Genomic DNA, 8,068 nt, shown 5'->3' with positions numbered 1-8,068 from the left:
CATCCCTTGCAGCCACAGTTTAGAGGAGTTGGAGCTCGTGTAAGGCAAGAGAAAAGGGACATGGGCTGTCAAAGCTGGGTTTGACCAGCAGCAGCCACTGCACTGTTATTATATCTTTTTGTGCATTGAAGGCTAAAAGTGACAATGTCAGGTATTTGAAAGTGTCCTAGTTTTGTGTGAAATGGATTTATTGGAGATTCATAACAATGAGAACAAAACATTCATTGCTGATGGACTCACTTGTATCACAGTGAATAGAATTTGCTGAAGCTAAGACAGACCCCATGGCAGCTCAGAAGAGAGAAATCATGTGCTAGGAATAGAGAACAATTTAAATTACACAATACTCACCAAATCTTCTTTAGTATCTCATTAATGGAATAAGAACAGGGAAAAAAAAGTGATGGAGAAACAGAGTTGAAGAATTAAATAACGGTTTGGGAATCACTTTCTGTGCAACCAACTTTCTGACAGCTAAAAATAAGTTTAGAAATAAAGCCATGTGGATAACGTGGTCTTTTCTTCTGACTGCTTTAGTTGCATCTTATCAGTTGTGGATTTCTCTACCCCAAAGTCTCTATCAGACAATGAAAGCAAAGGAAATGTATTGGAACTGAAGACAAAATAATAATGAAGAGAATGGATGTCATCTCTAAAATGTAGTAAGATTCATCCATTGGAATTCTATGGACAGAGCAATGCAGAGTCTGCTAAGTACAGTTGAGAAGACAGATTCTGAGATGATTCCCACCAGAAAATGTTTCCCTGTGTGCGCCACAACCATGCTGGGGTCTGTCTGTCACTGCTGGGGCGGTTGAACATCGTGAAAAGAAAAACAGGGGAAGATTGTCATGATTGACAAGAGATTAAAGGATTAAACAATGATAACTTGGATAAATGATAATTGAGGATGAGAAAACTTTCTGAAAGTAATTGAAGTTGAGCTCTGGAGAGTGAGTAGAACTGCTCAGGGTTTTTCATGGGGCTGTAGGTGGAAACTGAGAAAAAGAACTTGGTAAAACTGAGAGTAAACACTCAACTTTGGGGCAATTGTTCTGGGTAAGGTGGTACAAGCTCCATCACCAAGTCCTTTTTATTTCACTGTTATAAATCTCTTTATGCTGCGGAGGATGATGTGTTATTGTCAAATGTGCAAACTAAATCTAACATTCTTAATAGATATTAATTGTCTTCTGTCTTCCTTGCTGCTCAGATAGGGCAGCAGAGGAAAAAGGTCATGGAATTAACAATTCATCAGCTATAATTTGTTTCTCTTTAGGAATATATCTTACACATGTACTAGTAGATTCTTGTGGCCTTTTCCATATGTTTTCTGAGTCAGGAGTTAATATATTATAAATGAAAGCACTAAAAAATTGTTCACAGGACCAGCTAAACTTTTGTATATCTTGGATTCATAGCTTTAGACAGGCAAATATTTGAATAGATCTTTTTTCCAAAAAATCAACAATTCCAGTGTCCTAGCAACAGTTCCATAGTTGATTACAAATATCAGACTTCCCAGGGTATTGTGGAATTCATTCTAGCAATCCAATTTAATTAATTCTCTCTTCCAACAGATCACCAGACTGAGACAGGTTCTGCAGCTTGGAAGAAACCTCAAATGTGAATGAGAGTGGAGCACCCTCCAGGAGATAGCCATGGATCTGTGAAAAAAGGAGTAAGAAAATCATTGCCAGTAGTGATGGCATTGATTTTAAAAAGGTGCCTAAAGCCAAAGCTTATTTCTCTTTCATGCTAGTGGAGGAGTAGCAGGATGTTTGGGAGATTTCTGCAGCACTTATCATTGTACTAAAGGAATGGACACTGCTGCTCCAGGGGAGACTGTGCCTTGGGAAAAGCAAAACCTGAGAAATCAGCTCAGAAGGTTCAGTTTGTGTTTTACTTTCAGAGGCTGAAGAGCAGTGTACTGCTGGAGTCACACCAGCTCTGTCCCGTGGGGCATGGAGGGCATTATCAGTGTGAAACTCTTTAAAGAAAAAAGAAAACTCCCGTAAGTTAAGGCAAAATTACATAAATAGAAAAAGACAGTTGGTTTTTCCATATGAGTGGTTCTGTAGGCAAGAGAACTTGAGTCAAATGCTGAAAATGCCTCCCTTGGTTCATTAAGGAAGGCTCCTCCTTGTCCTGATTATTCCAAATGAGGGAGTTCTGTGCCAGGGGCTCATCAGGACCATGGGGTTAGATTTCTGGTGTCTTGATCCTGTGCAAGCTCTTCCTCAGGCTCTACCTGGCAAACCCAGTTCCCTGCTGCTCTGCCTAGGCCTTGAGCTTTCAGCCACAGAGTGCAGGCTCCTCACTGAAATTCATTCATGTTTCATTATTTTGCGAAGGACAGTCCTGCAAGGACCACGAGTGGGGTTTTCAAGTCTATACCCTGAGTAGAAACTCAAAGCCACGTTGTTCTTCCGATTTCCTTGAGATTTTTCCTCCTTCAGAGCCTGGGGGATAAAACCAGTAATTTGAAATTTGCATCCATATTATCTGCTGCCTTCCCCATCCATATGCACTGTCTCCAAGTGCCCAGGGCAAAGATGCCATTATGCTCAGTCACTGCCCAGCCAGGTGCAGTCAGGAGATCTAACAATGTTAATAAAAGGGTTGATGAAGAACAAAAAATAAACAAACCTGCTATTGTGCCTGTAAGAATTGCTGCTACCAGGAAATTAAAAAATTACACGTGGCATATGCTGCCTGGCTGCACTCAGCTCTGCTATTCAACTCCAAAATCGTGGCCACCAGGTACACAGAAAAGCAAGATTTGCAAAAAACATATATCAATTTACAAAACATGGTGAGGTTACAAAAATGTCTTTTTCTTCTCTGCATCTCTGAGACTGCATATTTATTTTTATGGCTTAAAACACAACTCCAAGAAATCACATTACTGTGTACATCTCATTCTTGAAAGATGGCCTAGACTTAAATTTAAAAAAAGTTTTGCTGAAGCTTCACCACACTCAGAGGACTACAAGCTCCACAGTGTGTTATTTTAAAAGATAAGGAAATAACGAATTGGCTGGGAGTGTGTTTATCTGCTTTCAAAAGTCAGTAATGTGAGGGAAAAAGGATATCAGAGAGTGTTTGAAAAAGACACAGATTTAAAATAACTAATTATAGAAGGCAGCTATTTCAGAAACCAGACACTGGGTATCCTGCTGTAGTGCTCACAGACGTGGAAGGATGGGATCCATGGAGGAACTGAGTCAAAGACCAGATTTCTGTCAGATTTATTCCATCAGACACTGCTCCCACTTCTGTGGGACCAAAGTCAGGGTTTGCAGGGGCCTGGGCTGGTGGGGCCCTGGGAATTGGGAAATGCTCCTGCTTTTTTTGGAGAGCTGCACTGATTGAAACCACTGGAAAGCAGCATTTTCTCTTGTTTGTGTCCTCGTGGGGTTCTCTCTGCACAAACATTTCAGGGAGAGGGGGTGGTGTAGCCCCAGAGAAGCAGCAGCACACGCTCACCTGGGACTGTCAGGACTCAACAACCTTAAGGGTTTTTCCCAACTGAAAATCTGTGATTCCAAGACTGTTTTAACCACTGCAGCAACTCAGGATTTGTCCTAGCATTCATCCCATCCCTTCCCTTGAGGAAGTCAAGTGCGACAAGGACACCTTTGGCTGAAAAGACAGAGATTTAAGACATCACAGAGGAACCTCCCTGGATGCAGTTTCTCTCCATATCTCTGCTTCTCTAACAGCACTGTGTGAGTAAGACCTGTGTGAGGAAGACCCCTCTATCAGGTCAGTTGAGTCAGTCAGTGCCAACTACTGTGGTTAATCCAATGTCAAATAGCAAATGGCTGTGAGAAAAATTCAGGATTCACTTGGTCATCCCAGGAGAAGAGGAGGGATGAGTAAAACGGGTTGGCTGCAGGTCTGTAGAATGATGTTTGTGTTAATGTCTTTAAAAGGTATGAAAAGAGATATATCTGCTGTCTTATTAAAGGATGTTATCTAGGGTGCAAAATGAAGAATTTAGAAAATAGGAAATGTCAGGTTTATGGTATTTCTTGGCAATTTTTACCTAAATCTACGTTAAAAGTGCATTTGATCAGACATGAGTCTTTGTGGAGTCTGTGAAGACAATAGCTATGGGGAAATATTTCAGTCGATATTTGGGCAAGATGTGACAAAACAAGATTATGGTTTTTCATCCCCAGATTTGTCTTTCTGGGGAGAAAGGGACTGCTGTCCCTGAGGAGACCGAGCAGCTCTGGAGATGGATGGAGCCTGATGTGGATTGGGATTGTGTGGACTCCAGCACCCTCTAATGGTGCCAGCACTCGCTCCCTGTGCGTCCCTAAATCCTTACAAATCCTTTCAAACTGTGTAATAATGAGAACAATTCTGCTGCAAATGGCCAATTTTTCACTCGGTGGCAATTAACAGTTTTGTGCTATTTTAAACAGCTTTAATTGCAATCTGTGCTGTCAGACCCTGTTGCACACTCCATATATCCTGCCTGTATTTCCACGTTAAATTAGGATAAAATGTTCCAGTGGGGGATGGGACAAATGAGGAATCAGAGTGAGCAGATGCAGGTGATGACTAAGAGCAAACAACACCCCGTGTGCAGCTTGGCAGGGCTGGTACTGCTGGGTAGGACAAAAAATCTGAGAAACCTGAAGGGAAAAAGTCAATCCACTTTGGTTTAATATTAATGGGAAGATAATTGTCTAAATCTAACTTTTGTCTGAGAGCTGAAGAAATATCTAAAACCTGAATGTTCAAACAGAGCTCCCCCTGCTTCATTAGAGCCCTGCTGATTACCATGAGTATGTTCTAGCAGTTTCCTAATTTACTTTCTCCACTACAAGGTAGCATCCATGGGTTATGTGAATGCTAGGACCATTGTGTGTGTGCACAAACTCCTGTGAAATGCAGGAGTCCCAGTACAGAGCTGCAAAATCCTGCTGAAATAACAAAAACTATCTTTTCCTGGGGTTTCTGAGAAGGTGTTAATGTGTAAATGTGGCAGCTTATCCCACATAGTGGAGAGTTCTTAATGCTTGTAACAAAAATACAGCTTGCTCATAGCTCAGTACCAATCCTCAGAGGATGCTCTAGAAAAGCTTTGCCTGGCTCCTCTGCAGGAGCTGGGTGCAGCAATTCTGAGAGAAAGCCCAAATCTGATATGATAACATTGAGCACTTTAGATTAGATTTATCTCCTTACCACTTTAGATTAGATTTATCTCCTTACCTATAAGTACAGCGTGGGAAAGGCCAAGATGGGACTGAGATAGGGAGGGTTGCTGTGTTTTCCTACAGTAAAGGACAAAAATGGGCCAGCCTTGGGGCTCGCAAGCTTTTTTAGCTCAGCAGGAGCTCAGGAGCCAGCCAGGGCTGGGTTTAGTTCCCATTTTAGCTCATGGATTATCAAATCTTCTTGGATCTCTGTCACTGATAAGCAAAACCACGTGTAACCTACCCAGATAAAAATATGTCTGACAATTGGGTCACTCCTTTATTTTACATGCCCTGGCTTCAGAGTAGTTGGAAAAGTTGGCTCTGCCCAAGGTTTGGCTCCCTGCAGCTTGCAGGGGTTGCAGCTGACTTTCCCCAAAGCTCCAAGGCTCAAGTGTTACCAGCTCAAGCAAGATTTGGAAATGAACAGTGGGGAAGTAACTTGTGCAACTTTGGGTTTTGAATCAGAATATAATTTTGAAATTCAGACAGTAACCCAGGCACAGTTTCACATTCAGCACTGCAAAGACAAACTGCATTTTCCAGTTGTGGCTTTTTTTACAGGACAGTTGAGCATTTTCTACCATGAGGGATTTTCTCACAGCAAAGAGCATCTCAGTAAAATTGGTACATGTGGGGTTTTCTGCAATTGTTGTAAAAACTGGCATTTCTTTCCTCATTTCTACTGTTTCCTGATTTATTTTAGCTGGTTTTGGACCAGTGCCAGAGCCATCTTAGCTGCTGTCAGCCTTGGTCTTCAGCTCTTGGGGATGACGTGTTCAGTGATGCCCAGAGTGCCACTGGTGAGTCACCACCATCTTCCTTTCTTTAAGCACCCAACAATTTGTTTCTCCAGAAGAACCAGTGATGATGAGCCTTATTTAAATTGCCCTGAAGCTGCTGGGACTTGGGGCTTTGTCTGCAGTCTGTGGCAGTAGTTTTGAACAGTGTAGTTACACTGTGGGTGCAACCACAGCTTGCTGAACTCTGCAGAAGTTCCTCTCCCTGTTTAAAACATGTGAAATGTGTCTTAGCAGGAAACTGCTCGTGGTCAGGGTTAAATTTAAGGATTGGGATGTTGCTTAGGATAATCCCACTGTTGTATTTTCTGTGTATTTTCAGCCCAATCAGGCTGCACACCCAGAGAGGATCTTCTCTCCTTTTACAATTGGCTGAAGGTCAATTTAGGTTTTGTATTTACTTTGAATAACACATGCAGTGTTGATTTCTGGAAGGGGCACGAGGAGCCTTATCCCACTTATTTCTCACTCCAGCTTTTTCAAATGGGGAGCTAGAGCAGAACCACAAGTGCAGAAACACACCCTAAGAGCCCCAAGATTTAAGGTCACCTGATTGTTTTGTTTCAAAGAGCTGTATTTGGGAATCTCACCTCAGATGAGCTCATGGTTATATAACTGTGTCCCCTGGAAGCCCAGGAAACAAGAATTTTGAGGGTGATCCATGTGGGCCTTAGAGCACATAGAAAAACTGCCTGTTGAATGAAAGAAAAAGTCTGAACTTTATTTGCAGAGGCTTTACCTGACACAATCTGCTCGCTTCTGTGTGCTCTTTTGCTGTCTGTTGGGAAGATGCCTTCCTGCTTCACAGGGACATGCAGGAAAAATGTCCCATGGATGTGCTGTTCATCCCATCTGTCTCAGGAGAGGAAATTCTGTGAGTTGCTTCAGGGAGTGATCTAACTCACAAGAATGATTTTTAAATCTTACTGATTATAAAATGTATTGCTGGCAAAAATATTTTTAGGCAGAGAAGGAGGGAAACAAGGGGGCAGGAGAATGGCAAATGTGGTGCCTGTACGCAAAAAGAGAAAAGAGTTGGTAGAGGCAGCACAGCTCCAAGTGTGATCCCAATAAGGGAAGTTTTAGAACAAATTCTGAGGGGAAAAAACCTTGCTGAACAAAGAGGTGACCAGAAAGTGTCACAAATTACACCAGAGGTTTGTCAGAAGAACATTCTGTCAGATAAGTCATTCTCTTGATGAGAAAACTAATTTCCTTACCAGACGTGATAGAGTGGAGTTAATTACCTGGAGCTGCAACTCAAATCACTGAGTGGGAATGGGGAGACTCCTACCAGAATTCAGAGGGGGTTGTGGAGCACTCTGGGGCAGGGGGCTTCTTTTTGTTTTCTTTTTTGTACATTAAATGCCATGTTGAAGAGGGCACTCCTTTTGTTCCACGAGTTGTCTGGAATCTGATCCTCCCATGGATATTCCATAGTAGTAAGTGAATATTACATATATATGCACTTGTATATGTGTGTTTGTATATATAGATATTTACATACTGCTAGGTGTGTGCTGAGGGAATTGAAGGCAACGCCAAGCTCTTGTCTGTGCACAGGACAGGACAGTGCTACAAGGTCCCAGGATGGGTCAGGAGGTCAGGGCACCACCGTGGGTCCATCTGGGGCCACCTCCCTGCTCCAGCAGAGCCATCCCAGAGCACAGGGCACAGGATCGTGTCCAGACAGCTCTGGAATATCCCCAGGGAGGAGACCCCACGGCCTCTTTGCTCTCTGCCCAGGGCTGGGCACTGCCCAGGGAAGTTCTTCCTCATGTCCAGCTGAAAATTCCCGAGCATCAGTTCCGCTGGTGCCATTGCTGGGCGCCCGGAGCAGAGCGTGGTGCACGCTCTGACACCTCCTTTTAGATATTCATGGATGAGCCGTCTCCTCCCTGGCTGCTGAGCCCCAGCTCCCTCAGCCTTTCTCTCAGGGACGCTCCAGCCCCGCCATCACCTCGGCAGCCCCGGGTGCGCTGCTCTGCGGAGCCCGGAGCGGCCCACAGCACCCCAGGTGTGCCCACAGGGCTGAGCAGAGGGGCAGCACCACGT

This window comes from Fringilla coelebs (genome assembly GCF_963513975.1).
Source record: "Fringilla coelebs genome assembly, chromosome: 11".
In the NCBI taxonomy this organism is placed as follows: domain Eukaryota; kingdom Metazoa; phylum Chordata; class Aves; order Passeriformes; family Fringillidae; genus Fringilla; species Fringilla coelebs.
Note: the sequence above shows the minus strand (reverse complement) of the source record.